The sequence below is a fragment of the Lichenostomus cassidix genome, chromosome 1Aa (assembly GCF_008360975.1).
Source record: "Lichenostomus cassidix isolate B80296 chromosome 1Aa, HeHo_3.0, whole genome shotgun sequence".
NCBI lineage: Eukaryota > Metazoa > Chordata > Aves > Passeriformes > Meliphagidae > Lichenostomus > Lichenostomus cassidix.
The window spans coordinates 52,556,637-52,576,526 of NC_139480.1; positions in this window are offsets into that span (position 1 = coordinate 52,556,637).

A 19,890-nucleotide genomic window follows, 5' to 3' on the forward strand; every position below is an offset into this window, starting at 1 on the left:
GGGCCAGCCACTAGGTCCTCCTGTTGTCCCCTCGTTTATGTGCCTCATGAACACAGTTCCTGCCCCAGCAGGTGCTCTGCTATTCTCGTTTCACACACGGAGGCAGTTGTTTCCCCCCGCCGCTCCTCCTTAGCAGGGAACGGATGAAAGCACAGTGAAAACTGTTTGGACACTTGGTGATTTAAGAGCCTGCTGGCTCGAAGCTCATGCTGTGAAAATGTCACACATCCTAATCCTTGAATCTCTGGCCTCCACAGCATCACAGCACAGAAAAGGAAGCAGCACTGCTTGAAGCCTGGCACGGGAAGGCTGTGAGTTGCCACTGGTGGTCTCAGTGCTCTCCCTGGCATTGCACAGCCATACCCAGCTCATTGTGTCACTCCTTAATGTCATTGCACAGGTGCCAAATGCCGTTTATTTCCTTGTCTAAACAATTAACATATCCAGTCCAGCACACAGGAGTCTGCTCACTCACATTTGTACTTGGTTGTGTCCAGCTTTAAAGGCTGTTCCTCCCTCCTCTGAATTTTGTGCCCAAAAGCTTGTCTAGTTTTTGTACCCCTTGTTAACGCTAGTGTTTCCATAGGGTGGAGTCCATTTAACATTGCCTGAAGACAAAATCTGAATCACAGAGGTTGGAAAAGCCCTCCAAGATCATCGAGTCCAACCTGTGCCTGATCCCCACCTTGTCACCCAGCCTAGAGCGCTGAGTGCCATGCCCAGTGGTTCCTTGGACACCTCCAGGGATGAGAACTCCAAACCTCCCTGGGCAGCCCCTGACAATGCCTGAGCACCTCTTCAATGAAGAAATTCCTCCTGATGTTCAACCTGAACCTCCCCTGGCACATCAAGCTTGAGGCCATTTCCTCTCATCCTGTCATTGGCTCCCCGGGAGAAGTCCTCAGGTACAATTCCTGATTTCCATGAGCTTTGTTGCTTCTCATCAAGCCCCTGATCTGTTAAGGCATCTCATCTCTGGCACTGCTGCTATTTTCCAGGGAAAACCAAGACGTTCCCTGAAGGACAGCTTCCTCCCTGTCCTCCATGTCTGTGCCCTGAGAAAGAAGGCCCTCACACCCTAAGGAGAAAACCTAAATTGCTCTTAAAGGGGTGTTAGAGCTGTTATTTACCAAAAACGTATGAAAAATATAACAATATACCAAAAATATACCAAAAAAAATCTGTCATCATTTAACTAAAACAACTTTCCTGAAAAGGGCTGTGGGAAGCCAAAGAAGCCAGCTTCCATTTTCAGTGTGCCACTGCTGGGTCACATTTTCACCTCCCCACTGACAGTGACATCACCACCAAGTCACACAGGAAACCCACCGGGCAGCAGGAACACATCCAGCTTTCCCACACTCCTGACTGTAAAAACCTGAGCTTGTTGCCACTGCAGGACTCAAGGTTTGCTCTTTGGAACCTCGAAGAACAAATGTGAGCAAAGTGACAGGAGATTTATTGGCTATGGTCATGAGGCTCTGCTTGTCAGCATGTTCCCAGATTTGCACGGAGTTTTAATGTACTTCAGAAGCTGGAGATAAGCCTAGAACTCATGTGAAAATAGTAATCTGCTTTGGGATTGTCAGTAAAACATGTTGCTTCAGTGTCAAATTGAATTTCTCAAGATTTAGCTCACACAAAGGTGTACATCATCTTACTGAAGGCTTCCTGGGCCCCAGAAGAAGAGAAGAGAGCTGGGATTGAGTGACATCTCTGTAGAAGCTATTTGGATCAGCTGCTTTCAAAAATCTTGATGTGATAATAACCCTGATAGTCAGAATGCTTATCCAACTACATAAATATGAATGCAAGCCCTACATTCAGGCATAAATAACTCTCTATTCCTGAAGTTTTCTTCTTCATGTTGTCAGCTAGGAAATTAAATTATCCATTTATTTGTACTGTGATACTGAAGCAAGGGAAGACATGGGATGGTGTAGATGAGAATACAGACATTAATTTTCCAAATCTACTCTTCCTGAAGGATAATGGACTTCAGCTGAAAACTCACCAAGAACTGAATTATTCCAACAGAATACAGGAAATTTTCTCTCTCTTTGCAGTGACCAAGTCCTAGCTGTGCTTCACAGGTGTTGGCTGTGGAGTTGCTACCTCCCAGAAAGTACCACAGGATAAGACTGCTGGCAATTAAAGCCCAATTCCCTGTCTCACCATGTTTGTGCTGGCAAGGCAGCAAGTGTTGTGTGTGAGTGGGTGGCAGGAAATGTGAAAGATGAGCTGTCAAGGAGTTTGCTATGAGGAGGCTGCCTTCATGTCCCTGAATTTTGTCTGTCCACATAGCAGCTTTATTTGGAGTTGCAGAATTATGCCAACCTTTGGCAACTGGCAGTGACCCTTGAGGGAGGAGGAAGAAGGTGGGAATAATCATAGCAGTTTATATTTTCTATTTCCAGCTTACCCCATGCACTGGCAGATTGTACTGTCGTGTATATGGGTCTTCTGGGGAATTATATGCATCCTTTGGGGAACCTATGTGGGTGCAGCCCTTCCCTGCACCCCCCAAGGAATAGGGGAGGAAGACAGTCTGCTTTTAATTGTCCATGTCCTCCAGAGAGGATGTCAGAACACACACAAATAATGAATTCAACACAGAGCAGGCTTTTCACGCCACTATCAGCAGCACGACTTCTCTGTCTACATTTCAAATAACAGATGCAAGCTAGTAGATTAAACAATGATAAAGCAAAGGTGGATCATTTTAAAGTCATATGAATTGCTCTATAAATGTCTGTTATCCTCAGCGAGGCTTATGTGTCACTGCAAAATGCCACACGGTGTAGCAGTGTTTGTTTGTTTCATTCCGCAAAGGCCAATTCTCAAGGCAAGACAAATGACAGGTGAGTAGATCCTGGTGGCCAAATATTTGCCAAAAGTAAAATCAATCTTTTTTTTCTTCTCTCACTCTCTTCCCCCCACTTTTTTGGTTTTTTTTTTCTGCCATAGCTCACTTCAAAGCTAAGCAGCAGCTCAAAGTAATGTCCCTTAATTCCTGTGCTCCTGGTCAGGCAGTGTAATGCCTGCTGCAACAGGTCAGCCCTGAGCTCTTCCAGGAGCCCTTGTCGATTTATGTGGCCAATAACACAGTCCATAACAACTCCCCAAATGCTGCTTTTGAGCCATTATCAGAAGGTGAATCATGGGAATGATCCTGTCCCTGACCTCCCCTCAGAGGGTGAGTTTCTTCCTTGGAAGAAGCAGATTTTATCCCTTCAGCATCTCCATCTGCTCCCTCCTGGAGATGCAGGATCCAACTCCAGATGCCTCCAGGCCAAGCAGAATGCTGGAGACTGCCTTTCACTGGCTCTGTGGCAAAGGGGTAGATGATCCCAGAAGTCTTTCCCCACCTCATCTTAGTGTTGCCAAATTCCCTAACCACTTCACAGAAAGCAAAGCCCTAATTTCGTTGGGACTGATTGGGGTCAGCCTGAACTCTGCTGCACATGCAGAGGCAGCCTGAGAGCTGGCTAGCTCTGGGGATACTGAGGTGACAGGCTGGGAACACACCCAGCAGTGTCACCAGGTCACTGTGTCCGAGCTCAGCAGTGGCCAAGGAGAGCTCAGCCCTTCAAAAACCAAACTCACTCGATTTGATAAGCTCAGAGGTAAATACGTGAGACTTTGCCCTTTATCTGTGCCTAAAGCTGAGCTCAGAATTAAAACAACTGCTGCAGTTACTAGAAAGTGGAGGAAAACAAGCAAACAGAAAAGCCCTGTAGCTCTGTCTAATTCCTGTGTTTCCTGGAAAGTCTGCTTAGCTTCCCTTCTGATAAAAGACATCCAGTCCTGTTTCACAGCTTTACCTTGAAGGTGTTTTATTTTTGTCACTCTAAATTTCTTTTGAAAAGAAGAACAAGGGCAGTGATGTGCTTGCCAAATGCAGACTAATTCAAGATAGAAGCAGTACATCCAACCCATTTATAGTGAAATGGCTTAATATTAATCCCATCATTAGTAGTGTAATTCTCTAAAAATGTAGGATAGAGAAGACAGTTAAGCAGTGCAAACTTCCAGGGTTTAGAAGTGAATCTTGTAAGCAGCAGTAGCCTTTCAAAGCTTTTGAGATTTAATTAGAAGGATGCTCATAACCTCAAACTACCTGCAGAATCGTGTGTCTCTCTGTATGAATCAAACATGGCCAGCAAATCCACCTGAGAGGAAATAACCTCTCTAGTCACCTCTTTGGAAATACCTGATTTACCCAGGTTTGGTCATTAATTAACCCTCAGCAAGGTGCCTCTTCTACAACTAGGTGCAAAAAAAACCCCAAAACCCAAAAGAATCAGAGTATCCTCTCTGGCTCCTATATGTGGGAAGCTGTGAAGTCTCAGCTGGAACGAATGTTCTATATGCAGGTCTGGATACTATCTCTTGCTATCCCACCCAAATATGCAATATTTTAGAAAAAAAATGCAAAGTTTCACACAATATATGCTGAAAAATGTCCACATTTTTCTTCCATTATGTAGCTCATATGAGAGGATATGTGTCCCATACTTTAAGGAAATTCAGTTCAGTATTAGAAGTTTCTAATCTTAACAAGCCAATTAAGACCTTGCTAGCACAAAATCAAGATGTACTTTTGTTGCTTTGTTGCATTCAGACCATATAATGCCTTTTTCTCAGGATGCTGATACTGGATGAGTTTGATTCTCGGTTTGCCACTTTGACATTATTTTTCTATTTCCCATGTCGTGATTTACAGAGAAGATTCCCTCTCTCCCAAACCTCTGCCACACACTTCCATTCTTCTTTCCATTCCTGCTTGAGCAGAACACTCTCTGAGCTGGAGGCAGAGCTCAGCATGTGTGTGGCAGGGTGTGAAAAGGCTTGGGCAGGAGAAACCCAAAGCTCTGAATAAACTTTCACTATGGTAGGCAGGGCACACACAGTCTGGGGAGGGGAGGAGTATCTAAGCATGGCAGAAAAAGTAGTGTTGACAGATTTGCCTACCTGCAGATGCTGAAATCCTGCTGAGTTTTGGGGTCTTTTACAAGCTATTTAATTGCTTTAGCAGTACTCTGTTCCATATTAAAATAATCTTTCTCAAGATCCTGGGTAATTGCCCTTCTCTGTTTTAATCAGTAATTATTTATTACTGCAGTAAAGCAGGAGGCTTGATTTGGTATATACCTCACTGCAAGGCCCTGTCCCTACCCCAGAAATTCTGCAAAAGCCTCTTCTTTCTTTGGCACTAATGTCACTTCACCCCAGCCCTAAAATAAGAATAAGAAAAGTAGGATATTGTTTTATGACTTGCAATTGTTAAATTGCCACAGCTTTGCAAATTTCTATTTTTCTCTGTGCTTGTTAACTTTTTAATCCATCCAAGAAGGAAAATCAGCTTTAAGAAATTAAGCTCTCGTATTAGTAAGCACAAATAAAAAAGGACAATGAATTATCATGGTACCCAGCTGATGTACAGTAACATAAATTTCAGTACTGCATTTGCTTTGGATTATATGACCACAGGTTTAGAGTTGTTTGAGCAGATGAGGTTTCCCAAATGAAACCTGGGGTTGGTTTTTTGTTTTGGTTGGTGGTTCTTTGGGGAATATTTCTTTCACTATTTTTCTGGGCTCTACAGAAGAAGACTAGTGAGTGTCTAGTTCAGTATTTAGCCTCACACATATCAGATAAAGTGTACATGGTTAAGCTTGTGCCAATCTGTAACTCTGACTAGCAGTCTGTGGAGCTCTTTTTGTCTACAGTCTTTCTGATTGTTTGATTCTCTTGTTTCCATGTCTTTGCTGTGGATTGAGGTGCTTTGTGTGGTTTTTATGAGTTACAATTGTCTCTAGACTGATGAATCCCACAGAACTCTCACCTAAAAACACACCCTGTGACTGGGGGGTGATCACTGACCAGTTCTGAGCAGCAAAGCCAACTTTATCCCCAGTTTTATTCTCTCACCAGCTTTGGCAGTTGCCATCCCAGCAGTAAATCCAGAAATACTTTGGAGAGGCTTTAGAAAGGGTCCCAAATACTTTCCTCATTGTTTAGCATTGACATCTCAACTTCTGCATACATCCCCTGGAAACTCTGTTCACCTTCTTGGAAGACCTTAGCTTCTCTGCAAGCTACTTCATTAATAATGCATCATTTAATTTTTCTATTACTGACTTAAAGAAATAAAAATTTAAACACTGCATTAATGTGTGATATATGAGATGAAAGTTGCTCAGTGGAAATTCATTAAGAGTCACCATTAATTTTCCACTTTTCCCTGTTGCCTCCATTTTGTATCTGTGGCCATGAGTAACACTGACCAAACCTTGTTTTACTGGATTTTGTCATCCCTGGCAGTGACAGGTACCACTGTCAGCAGTGATGATGATGATGAGCAGAGGAAACCTTTTCATCCTGAGGTCTGTTTTTGGATATAACAGGGAGATGAGACCTACCCCAGCTCTGATTCACAGCACACCTTGCTCTTTCTAGGATGCTCCTTCCAGGGATGTGCAGCCTCCCCAAGCTGCCTGAGCCCTTCATTCTTTTCACTTTGTGCTGTGGAATGAATTGGGATTCAATTCCAGCTGCCACAGCTGCAGCACCACACAGGCACAGCCCTTTGAAATGGTTTGCATCCCACAGTTTGAGAGCCCCTGACACAGAGCAAGAGGCAGTCAGAGGTGAAAGCTGCTTCAGAGACTCTATTGATTCCTGGGTTTGTTTTGCAGGAATTGGGCCTGGTAGCTATTGAAAGCAATAGAAAAGATCCTCTTGCGCAGGCAGTGCAATGGGGTTTTCTGTGTGAGGAGTCTGCCAAACTGATAGCTGTGCAAACCAAGCTCTGTCTCATGGAGGAGTAACATTCTATACAAGTAGAGACAGTAGGAGCTCTTCCTTCTCCTGCCAATATACTGCAGTTCACACCCAAAGGGCATCATTTCCTGGGAGAGTAAATATTTTGCATGTATCCTCAATGCAGCCCTGAGTATCTTTGCTATTCAAGAAGCCTAGGGAAAGAGTTTGCTCTTTCCCTAATCTTTGTTAGATTTCATGGTGGTGCATCCCCCCATCCTCTGTATGCACTATGATCTCAGAGCTACTAAAACACTCACTCACAACAGATTTTAAATGGCATGTGCCTGAGTTTCTTCCCTGTAATTCCATGTGGTGTTGTATAATCCCTCAACATCCTCCTTTTTCTCCCTTCCACCAAATACAGTTAAAGAAAACAGTTTCTCAGCTCCTTATTCCACCAATGCTTGAGAAGAGGTCTTCAATCTTCCATCTTAGTAAGACCTCAAACTTAATTACACACCTCCTACTCTGACTAGCAGAGGTGAAGAGAACTCTTAAAGATGTCTGGAGTATTTTTATGGAAATCAACAGCCTGAGACTGCAATCTCTGTTGAGATAAAAAGTTGTACAAGGTGAAGTTGACTCCTGTGGTGCAATTCCCTCCAGTCCTAATATTAAAAAAGGGTTTCTCTGTTCCTCCTGGGAAATCTGTGGCAGTGCTCACACACACACACACAAAAACCCAGTTGCATGCTGCCTTTTCCCAGCACACATCTTCCAACCCGAGCTTGGCTGCTAATATATGATTTTGTAAACATGGTTGGATCTCAGGTGTTCGTTGGGCTGTGAAGGACTGGGGAGTATCTCCTGGGGATGTTGCTCACCTACTGAATTCAAGCAAGTTCCCACCTGATGTTCAATGTAGAAGTTGAGGAAATTAATAAATTCAAAGCAAGACACACAAGAATGTACGTTTTGCATGATTTCAAGTGAGACTGAGCTTGTCCTGATCTGTTTCCCAAGCTGTGATGTGGCTTTATGCTCATAAAATCCAGCCCAGTTTTGCTGAAAGTTTTATGAACTCCATTCAGCCTGGGAATTAACTCAATTTTCAGCCAGACAACATACCTCAATAGACTGTGTGTGAGTGGGAGGATGGATATGTCGCAATGACATAGGTTTTCATATCTGTTTGAAGTAATATTTTAAAAAACAAGAACATTAATAACTGCTGAAAAACTAACTTCAGAATCAATTTCGTTCAACATAGCTTGGGGTCCAATATCTGCAGCCCAAAGCTGATGGGAGCTTGTGTCTTTGCTGCCACAGCCTGGAAATGGAAAGTGAATATTCCAAGTGCATCCACAGAGGGATCTGCTTCTTGGCACTCACTCTTCCTCAATAGCTGAAAATTCCACAAGAGAGAGTACACATTTTTTGTCAATTTATTTCTGATAGAGGATAAAATCTCACTGTCGAAGATGATGAAAAAAAATCCAATTATGTTTACCAAGGAAACAACCAGTACAGAAGTAAGGAAATGAAGGCTGTGGGAATTCTCTCAGCCTGGTGATGCTAGTGGAAAGCTCCAAACAGGCAGGGTGTTTCCAGCTTATACCTCACCTCTCATAGCTGCTCTGTCAGATATTAGTGACCAGATCCATTCTAGTTTAGGGCTGTATATTTTCTTCTCTCTCCCTCTCTCTCTCTGCCTGTACATGATGATGAGGAGAGCAGAGGTGCTGCTGTATTTGCCAAACCCCAAAGGAAAAGGACTTCTGGTGCCCTGGTGTAGTGTCAGTGCCCTGGGGAGCTGGGCAGTGCTGCTTTGTGCTGTTTTCCAGCAGTGGCTGTGGTCTGGGAGCCATGGAAGCCCTGGATGGATGGCATGGAAATGGCCTGTCTGGAGTGCCATGAAAGCTGACATACGTGGGCAGAGCTCAGTTTGTGAAACAGCCTGTGCTCATGCATATTCAGCTCCTGATTAAATGTAAACTCATTATGTAAATGAGTCTTCGTAGAGCATTTCCATTTGCTGGGAGTTTTCTTTGGTAGATCATAAATCACGGGCATGTTAAAAATCAGCTTGTGTAGATTATGTAAAATCCTTCATGCAATGTAATAATTTTCAAAATTATGTTCATTGTCATTAGGGCAGTTTTCCCACCATTTTTTTAGTGACATGACTGAACAGACAAAAAGAAGCATTTGCAGTAATAATGCATCATTGAGGTGCAGGAGCTGATTGGAAAGTCTGAAGAGCTCTGTAAGGTTTTAAATGATTGAATTTTGAATTGCAGAAAAGACTGCAGCTATTTTTGACCACTACAAAACAAGCTGGTTGGTTTTTTCCAGGTGTATTATCAAATTCTTTCCACAGTTCATGTGTAAAGTGTATTAAAACTGTTGCATCCTGATTGAAAAGGAACAGCAGCTTATTTTAATTATTGAAGGAAGAAAGTTTGTCCTTCAGATATTTTTTTTCTTTTTAACTACAAAAATGTAAATTTATTTCCAAGTTTCCTTCCCTGCAATTTCCTGCAAAATGTTGGCTTTCAGTGTTCTTAAGAAACCATATTGCAAAGTGCACAGGAAATGCTTTTTTCTTCCTTTTAAAAGATCTGCAACTGTTTTGGGTTTTTTTTTTTTTAAACAGACTGGGACAGAGCCTGGGAGAAGACTGTGATCATGGCCCAGCTCTGGAGCAACCCAGTACCATCTTGAAGCTGAGAGCATTGACTCATTGTTTTCTTCATTGCTTCTCAGTATCTTGGGACACTCAGTATCTCACCTCACCTAAGGCACAGCTTACTGTGGTTTCAGATGAAGAGCAAAAATAGTATGTGGTGGTGAAACAAAATGGTTTTGTGGTTGGGCCGATAGCTCAGGTAAAACAAGGGCTTTTCACACTTGAAAATCATTTCAGATTCAAGTGTGAATGCAAATGGTAGAGGTCATTTTTTGAAGCAATGCCCACGCAGAAGTTCTTGCTCTGTGACAGGGGTGCACATTCTGGTATTGATTAATCCTTTTAGAAATTGTGCTCCATTTGCAGGGAGGGAATGAGGGCATCCAGAAAAGCTGCTGGTTAAAAAAACACCTCCAGCACAAGGGCTTTTTTGGCTTCTTTGGAGTGCTGCAGCACATGGGCACACACAGCTTTCCTGGGGTCTCTTCTGGAGGGCTGTTTGCTCTGTTTTTCCCTGTTCCCAGTACACACAAGAGAGTTAATTGTCAGAGCCAGCCCTGGGAAGTTGCTAAGCAACATCACTGGGCTCCGGCATCAGCTCTGCCACCAGGCACTTCTGCTGCCACAGGATGCCTCTGGTTCAGAGATGATTCTGCAGTCCAGCAGGGAAATGCTCAGGAAGCTCAGCTCACCTCCTCAGATCTCATCGAGCTCACCTAACAAATATAAGTTGTGTAATTTAGCTCCAGCTGCTTGAAAATTATTCCGAGTGAAAAATTCGTGTAGTAAAACCTGTTTATACAGTTAGCAGCCAATCATTTCAGATGTTTAAACTGATCATTCCCACTCGAGATGAGCTGACTGCCTTTATGATTTTAAAGTATTATTGTAGCAAGTGAACGTATGTCTTGACATCCCATCAGGCTGAAGCAGGATGAACACCTATTCAGTCACTGCAGTTATTATTATGCTTTCCAGAACCCAGCCTGAGATTTTCCAACAAATTATCACAGATTTTTCAGCCTGGAGTCAAAATCAGAGCCAAGGCTATAGCAGGACTTGCAACCTTTGGGTAAATCAACAAATCCTGAAATCATTAATAACACAGGACTGTGCACTCAGTCACCCCAGCCTGATTAGAGATCAGGAATTCTGGGCTACATGCTCTTAGTGGAGAGGATTTTGCCTCCTGTATGGGAGGTTCAAGTCCTGAATACCCTTGAGACAGCAGCAAAACTGCTAATCAGTGGTACAATCTATTGTTGTATCTATTCTCAGAACAAATAACTCTAGGGCTGCCAGAGGTAATAAAAATGCCATTTTTATGGGTTGGCATCCTGCAGTGATGTTGAGGTCTGACTGAAGACAATGGCACTTAGTGGGTTTGCTTTCTGTGTGAATTCTCTGTCGTTAAGCAAAACAAAAGTCACCCTGGACCTTCTCTCCCTCACCAAGGGTATCATACTCTCAGGCTCTTTTTGCTCTTTTGACTGCGCTTAAAAAACTTGTAGGAACTTAATTATTGGTCAAGTTTGGCTGAACTCAGACCCCTCAGAAGCCACTGGGGGAAAGAGAAGATAAACAAGCACTCGAAAGCAATGATTAAAGAAGCTTCTTTTCCTTAGGGAACCAGCCTTAGTCACCAGTCTGGATAACCCCAGGGAATCTATTCTTGTACATGCTTCCAATCTATCAAAATGGATTTCAGCCTAAGGAAGGTACCTTGAATAAATAGGTTTGCATCCAAATCCTACTCCCTTGTTAAAATGGTTTGCTACGCTTTTTTTTGTTTTGTTGTAAAGTAGTATTTTGCATAAATATTGATCATTCTCAATTTCTACATCCACTTATGACACCTTGTTATCAAGATGAGCAATATCAGTGTTCTAACATATTTGATTTTTCAACTTCTTGGAATTTTTTGTTTCTCAAAAACTCCCATGGTCAATGCAGAGATCAGCAGACTGAATTTATGTTGACTGGCAAGATAAATGCCTTGTTTCATTGCCTTTCCTAGGTTTTTAGGGTTTTTTATAGTGCCATAGCAGTTTGTAGGCCACAGATAGAAATGGCTACTCTAAATTACCTTTTTTTTCTTTTGATTTTACTATGTTTATATTCAGTGGCATCCTGAAACTATTCCCATCTGAAGTCTGAACAACATTCTATAATGCTAAGCCAGAATTTTTTGTGTCTTTTGATTTTCAAGGAAATCTTTACCACCTTAGTCTGAAAGAGATTAAATATGTGTGCTGCTCTGGGAAGTGGAACCACATCTCTGGCAACCAGGGAAAGTAAGAAGGGTAAAATCAAAATAATTCCAGGGTCAATCTCATTTTATTTATGATTACAGCAGAGCGTGGGAGTGACCAGCACATTGCACAGTGACAAGCACATTGTGAGAGTAAGTCTAGTTTTGTTTAGGTTGGTGGGAGTTTTGGAATCTACTTTAGTGGAATCAGGATTTGCATTTTATTATTTCGGGGTTTAATATATTTACATCACTGTACTTACATCACTATACACTAACCTTCTCAGCTAGCCTTTAATTTCTTATCTGTATTAGACAGACACTTTACTGTCCACAGACAGTTTTTCTTTTGAGCAGGCAGCAAATATGTTTTTCTTTTTCTGTTTGGATGTGGAGTCTGACTGAGGTCATCCAAGATCCCTGAAGGGGCAGCAGTAGCCTGTGCCATGACTGGCAGCTAAAAACTGTTCTGCATCAGCCTCTTCACTGCAGAAGTGGTTTACCTTGGGGGACTGGTAATGACATAAGGAGCCTTCTCCCGAGAGCATCTTGTTAAAATATCACTTTTCTAAGTGCAAATTGCTTTGCCTGAAAGGTCAGCCCTTTTTCACGTATCATTTAATCATGACTATGAAAGATGACTTATTGCTGAGGCTAGAAAAATATTTTGCCTTCTGACGTACATTTTTTAAAAAGAAAAATTAGAGTGTGTGACATATAAAAATTACCAGCAAAAGGAATCCAATATTACCTAAGAACATTAACATTCCTAATTCCCAGGTGAAGCCCCCTGCCCCTCATGTCTAATGTCCCAAATGGGACTGTGAGGAACACCATCAAAATCAAGACTATTTTCACCCATAAAATGACTGCAGATGGGTGGCCTTTTCTTCACTGTTTGTGACAGGGAGATGACAACAACTTTCTATTATTAAAGCTAATAAATGGAGAAATTGTTGTCCCCACAGTGCTGCTTTCAGCACACAAACAAATGGAATTTGCACTGCTTAACCACTGATGTCACACTGAACATTCAACTAAGCCAAGAGAAGGTATGGGGTGAAATCCTGGTCCCACTGAAAGCTAGAAGAAAAGGTGTTCAGTATCTTAGCAAAATCTCTTTTTTTTTTCGTCTGTGCACCTGGTGATCAAAACTTCTGGGTTTTAGGTGTCCTTCAGAGGCTCAGATGATCACTGCTGCTGGAATACCTGACATATGTTTTCCATAAATATGAGCAAACAGTCATTGTGGCAATGGGAGAACGTTGGAAGTACATGTAAAAGTTAAGTCAATAGAGAAATAATAAAGAGGAATAATGTAAGATTAAATTGACCAAATCCATTTAAAAGTAGGGTCAGTTTTATAATACAATGATCATAAGTCAAAAAAGAAAATTTTCAGGTCAACCTCTAAGTCAGCCCTTGGTGGTTTTGTACAAATAGAAAGCCTCCTGTCTGTTCTGTATAACTGAACTCGGATTGATTTGAATCTCCTGTTTTTAGAAAAGTGGCTATCATCTTCCTCAATGTGTATTTACTTAGGAAAACCTAACCTGCTATTTAAAGTGTTGCAAAAGTGTCTTAACTGAAGTCTTATTTCCAGTCTGTTTAAATTAACCATTGCAGTCTTGTGTAGATCAGTGTATAGCTAAATCAATGTATAGCTAAATCAATGTATAGCTGCCATACCCACCCTTTGAATTAAGATAGATCAACATAAGCCAGTTGTAAATTCATTTAACTGTGTCCACATGTGGATTTGCTTGATGCTTAATGAAATTGGTTTAAAACCCAATCCCACTGAAACCACTGCCCCTTTCCCTTGTAGGCAAAACCTACTTTATGTTAATTTATTTGGAACTAGAACTCTTCTGGCAAATTGAATAGCCAGCATAGCTCTGCAGCTGAGCTGCTGAACATCACCCTGAATTCTTGTTCTTGTTCTGGATTTGGCTAATAAATTTGTTTTGCATGAAGCCATCTTTCACCCCCAGTGAGATTTAACCTATGCATTTTTCTTCCCAAATGGGTTGGGATTTTTTTTGTTGTAGAGTAAGCTGATTAACTTAATCCAAACAGGATTTCATCCTATGTTTTTGTGCTGTCAGTAGCAGCAAGGGCTCCTCACATCAGCAGTTATTTTCTTAATGGAATAGCCTGGCCTTTCAATTTGATTTATGAACACAAACTAGGAAAATTTTAAATCCAGTAAGAAAAAGTGTCCATGTATTGTCTAGACAGGATGTTCTGGTAGGATTTCCTTTGTATCTAGGAAATTGATGCTTCCATGAATTTATGGCTTCTGATGACAGTGATCTTCAGTTTGTTCCTCACTAAATATCATTAGTTCTCAAATTAAAGCTCCAACCATTTGTAGTTTTGAGAATTGTGTAAAGAATAGTCATCCTTGTACATGTGTTTGTCCCTTGGTGAACTGATATTTGTTTTCCTACCCAGAATTGATGGTATTTCTTCTATATGTGACTCACTTTGGTGAATACCTTCAAAAGGCAGCAAGAAAGGAGAAGTTCAGACTTGCATATCCCCAGTTCCTAAAATCACAAATCTACAGCCATGAGAGACATATTTAAAAAGCCAAATGGGTATGTCTAGCTTTGTCTAGCCTTTCCCCCCCACCTCCCCAAAATATGGCTGTTTTTCTGATAAAAGCTGTGGCTGCTCCCTGCGGACTTTCCCTGGCTGATAGGCATAGACAATTCCAACTACAGTCACACTTCTGTTAGTGCTGTGCTCACCCCCAATCACATATCTTGCACACCACTCAGAAATTCAGTAGGAGCATGAAAAGTTAGTAGTGGTGTGGGCTTTCACACCCACTTGATCTGGAATAATGTATGTACACCTAACAGTGCTTAATTTTGTACATGCCCATTATTCATAACTGCACTGCAGGGCAACACCAGATTCCACAGTGCCAGATCCTAATGAATATTTTCTGTGGCATAGGAGGTGTTATTTGCCAGGAGTGGTCTCTTCTTCGTTGTTCTGACTTGTAGTTTTCTGTAGGCTCTCTGAAGGGAACTTCAATAAAAACACAGATATGGAAAGAAAACAGATGCCAGAGACTCACCTCACAGGAAAGATGTATAAAGTGCAGATCTCTCTGCCAGGCAGAGCCCTCTCAGGGCTGTTATTCCCAGCACAGTGTGAGCACATCATTCTCAGTATAACACTACTACAAACATCCGAATGCTCGAAGATCTTTAAGGGGAAAAATTCAGAAAACCATCTTGGATTTTTCTGTGAGTACTTAAAACCTGCATTGGTACAGTTATCTTCAGTAAAATATCCATATACTGAAGGGATGCAACCAGCAGGATAATCAGACTTGACATGTTTCAGTACCAAACATGGAAGTTCACAATATCTTGTTTGTTGGCATCACTATGGAGATTCTGACCACAACCCACCCACCCCCCTTATTTTGATCTTTTCCTTCCCGTTTCTCATCTAGACTCTGCTTCCCTCATCCCTTATCCTTGCCTTTTGTATGCATTTCCATCCTATCAGCTCAGTCTCTCAAATCAAAATGTTGTCCTGTCTTCATCATCTCTTCCCCACATTTCTAGTCCCACATCTTACCTTTTCTCTGACAGTGTTGAACATAGAAAGTTTTCTTAAGAAAGGCTGTTCTTTGTCATTTGATGCTTTCAAGCTGAGTCAACAAAAGAGGAGATTTAACTGAGGAAATACAGAGCAGCCAACAAGCTGTAAGTGACGTCCAGGTGTTAAAAAAATAAATTACTTGTAGAACTGCATTGTTAAGGTTTAGGGCTGGACATGCTTCAATGATCTCAGCCCAGAGGAGGCTAACAAAGCTTGGGAAGAAAGATGTCCACTGATAATGGACACAAAGAATACAGAATTTACAGACCACTAGGACACATGGCAGAACTCCCAAGATGAGGAGGAAACTCACTGTTCAGCTCCTGTTGCCACCTTTTCCTTCAGTCTTGTGCCCGCTTAAAATGTCTCCAAAAATGGTTTTATTCTCAAGCCACTGCTCCATGAGGTTTACCAAATGGCAAATAGTCTAGGAAATAACTTAATTTTCAGATAAAATATGGTTTTAATTCAGATGGTGACCCACAAGGAATTCAGATGTTTGAGAGGCCTTACTGAGCAGCAGACTTAGGAACTCCTGCTCCAGAAACCGTTCCCAGGGTTAATTTGACAATAAACTTTTTCTTGCCACACATGTGACTTTTGAATATGTAGAAAGACTTCTTTCAGCCACAGATTTATAATCCTTTGGGTTGGCAAAATCTTTCATGAATTCTTTTACTGTGCACTTTGGCCTGAGCTCATCTTTCCTCCAAAGCATCAGTTCTATTTCTGTTCCCCAAACCCATCTATTTTTACATGTGGGCTTTGTGTGTTACTCTCCTGGCCTTCGCACTCCCAGCCTGCATTCAGTCCCACATTTTCCAGAGCATTGTCTTCCCAAAAAGCTCCTGTCTCCTGTGACCCTGTCTCCAAGCTAGCAGCTTCTCAGTTCCTACTATTGTCTCTGCTCTCTACCTGGCACTTAGCCCACTGCTTTCAGGCACAGACATCTTCTCCCTGTCTTTTGCTTTTCAGAGTTTTCCTCCTCTGTTACTGCCAATTTCAGCTCCCTCCTGGTCCAGGTTCTCCTGATGGAGCTGAGCTGAGCTGCCCTCTCTGCTCCAGCCCCAGCCCTTGCCACACTGCTTGTGCTGTCCATCCCTCTCAGCAGAAGCAAAGAATTCCTCTGTGATAGCAGTGTAAAAACATACACTGGGGGGTTTTTTAACAGTGATAAACAAGGTTTATCCCCTTCTCTTTGAAGAACTTGTGTTCTGGCACATTTGGGGAAGCCTTTTCAATTGTTTCACTGAGTCAAACAGAGAGCATCTCAGTTTTTTCCCCCCATGTTCCCAAACGCTGCACAAGTCCCAGGATCTTAGCTAGAACTTTGCAATTAGGCAATTTTAAAGCTTGTCAAAGCTGCAGACAATACAAGGCCAGACAATGCAGCATAGACATAACACATTAGAGGGAGCGTTCCAGTTATAAAATAAGAAGAGGAGTGCATAATAAGGAAAGGAGTAAATGAGGGCAGAGGGGGAAATGAAGGGCTCAAATTCCTTCTTCAGCCTCAGTGGTTCTTAAACAATTGTATGGAGCTGCATGCTCCAAGTGGGTTTGAATTTGTCTCAGTGCTCTCTGGGATGGAAAGCTGCTCCTTCTGTTCTGCTCCTTCCCGACAGACAAACACCCTTTTTTCTATTCTGGGCTCAAGCTTATTTCTCTGTTTCCTGTAAAATCACACACTTCATGCAGGCATGATCCCTGCAGCTCTAAAACCCAGAGTCACAGTGACCTGATGTGATACAGTTCAGCAAATAAACAAAGCCAATGGGATTTGTTCACAGACATTTTTCTCCTAAAGACCATTTCCAGTCTCAGGCCTCTCTCTACTCCTTCAGCTGCCTGACTGCTGGACAGTCCCAGGCAACACTTACCACTGCCCTATTTTCTTTATTATGGCTCTCTCAGGCACTGGAGAAAAAGGATTCTGCCAGCTCAAACTCCATGGTGTGCCTGATAAAACTGATATTTATATTTTTGTGCAAAGCCATGAGGGAGACACAAAACCATCTCGTATTACAGCATGCTCTGCACTCCAGGATCCCTTCACAGGGTGACCTCCTTTCATAAAGGGCCTCAGGCTGGTGCACTTCTTCATTAGCAAAGTGTTGTAGGGCCTTCTGGGACCTGTGGGTGTCCAGGGCTATCTGATCTAATTTCTTAATTTTAATTATTGCTACAGGAGTAAAGGCAGCAATTCAGAAAACTGCTTAGCACTGGGGAAAGGAGAACACATTCGCCTATAATAATTTGGATTTCTTTGAATGATAGACAGGGTGCTAACCAGAACTGCACAGCAGACCTCTACAGATGTTATTAATTTATTTTTAATAAGGTAGGAGAATATATACAGAGTGGCAACAGAAATTACAGAGGTATTTATGCAGAATATTAATTTTTGCACTTAAAATTCTTTCTGCAGCAGCTCAGAGGCAGATGACACTCCCTGTTCACCTCACTGGGAGGACTCAGGGTTTAAATAAGGCTTCTCTAACTAGTTAAAATTTCCTGGCAGTTTATTACCTTGGCCCTTAATTACATTCATTTCCCAGTGGAGATGCCTTTGAGAGAGCTTCTCCATCACACGATTGCCAGATGATTTCCAACAATTTGCATTTTTCCCCAATAATTTCAGACTCAAATATTGACTCGTTTGGGGAATGACGTGACAATAAGACCGAATTTCTGATTTGTAGAGCTGGATATCTGTGTGCTGGGGTAGAGTATATACTATTAATTCATGCCCCACTGGATGACTGAAATATCTGCTGTCTACAGGAGCTCTCCAAGTGTTTTGCTTCAGCAGTGAATCCAAAGGAATAATGTGATGATGGCTTCATGCCTCTGAAGATAATGGAAGTGTCAGAGACTCTTTAGCTCAGGATGTGAGAAGCTGGTGAGAGAGTACAAGACCTGAATGCTGGAATTCAACACAGACTGAAACACTAAAGCTTGTAGATGGTGGAAGATAAACCTCCTTTTCTCCATGTAAGCCTAAAACACCCCATTGATCACTGGGTTGCATGCAGTGGTACAAATAAATTTCAGTGGTTGTGGAAACTTTTACCAAATCCAATTGGATTTGGATGCAACATGAAGCTCAAAGGCATTTTCAGACTCATTGCTGGGGCATCTCTTCTTCAGCCAGGGCTTTCCTTGGTCTCACTCTTCAAAAATAATTCTAAGTACCTCTTAAGAAAAGAAGTTCAAGGAACGGTGTGTGGATTTCTGTGACCGGGAAAGTCCTCCAGGCTTCCTCTACTTTCAGATTCTTAACTGCCTTCTGATCTGATGATGAAAGTGTCTGTCCTGTGCTACCACAGCTCCTGGCAATTTCTGAATAAATAACCCCACCGCACCAGTGTGCTCCTACCCAGCAGGTCCTCATGTTCCAAGAATTGAAAAAAAGTTCTTTCATTTTCTCAGAAATCTTTGGATGATGTTAATAATTTACCATTTCTTATTATAGAGGGCTACTGTTCTACCCAAAAGGGCTGTTTAATCAGGCCTTTCAACCATAATCAGATGAGAAATGCCTGCTTTTTCAGCTAATGCCCAGACATAATGCCTGTCCATAAAGGAGGAATTGAGCCTGACATGAATGTACTTTTGGAAATCATATTGCTATTAGCCAGAGCTTGCTACTTATTTGGAAATAGAGCCTGCAGTGCCAGTTAGAACACAGTAATTTGCTTTTATTTCTGAAGGTCTCCCAAAATTTCTCTATGCTAACTTAATTTTTTGCTAGGATATATCTGGCAGTTTGTGTGTTACAAGTTGAAGGGGGAGATTCTTCTTTCGTTTTCACCAGGAAGTTCTTTTTCCTCTGTAAAATTTTTGAAGGATGCCTCTAGCAGAAATGTGTAATCCCCAGTGTCTGTTGCTTGCATGTGTTTTCCATTCAGAGGGTTACAGATGCTCAATCAGAGGAAACAGCCGTGGCAACACAAGAGACAGAGAAAATTACTGAGGCATTGCAAGGCAGAAGGAAATCTGCACAAGTACAGATCCAGAAAATGTCAAAAGTACAGATAATCTACATGTAGTGGATATATTAACTTCCAGGTATTACTTAAACTCTACATTTTGCAGTGTAATTCCAGCACTGCTGCATTTTGGCTGGTTTAGGAGTTTGGGGCCAGATGGACCCAGAAAGGGAATCAAAGTACTGAAGCAATCACAACTGCCATGTGTGTGATTTCATGTATATATAAAAAGTCAATTAAAAGGGGAAAAGCTGGAAAGGCCTATGCATTATATCTATATCTATATCTATATCCATATCTATATCTCAGATACATTAGATCCATTTTCCTCTTGATGTTTGGGCCCTCAGTGCACCGCCAAGCTCTTCAATCTCCTCTCATTTTAATAAGTTTGCCAAATATAGCCCCTAAGTGCTTTCAACAGAGATTTAGGCTTGAACTGAAGTGTCTGAAACTGTGAGAGTTCTGTATCTTCACTCAGAGACTTTACATGCAGAGAGGATTTCCTTTCCCATAAAAAAGGCAGAGAGAAACAACTGAATTAAAACAAGCAGATAGCTATG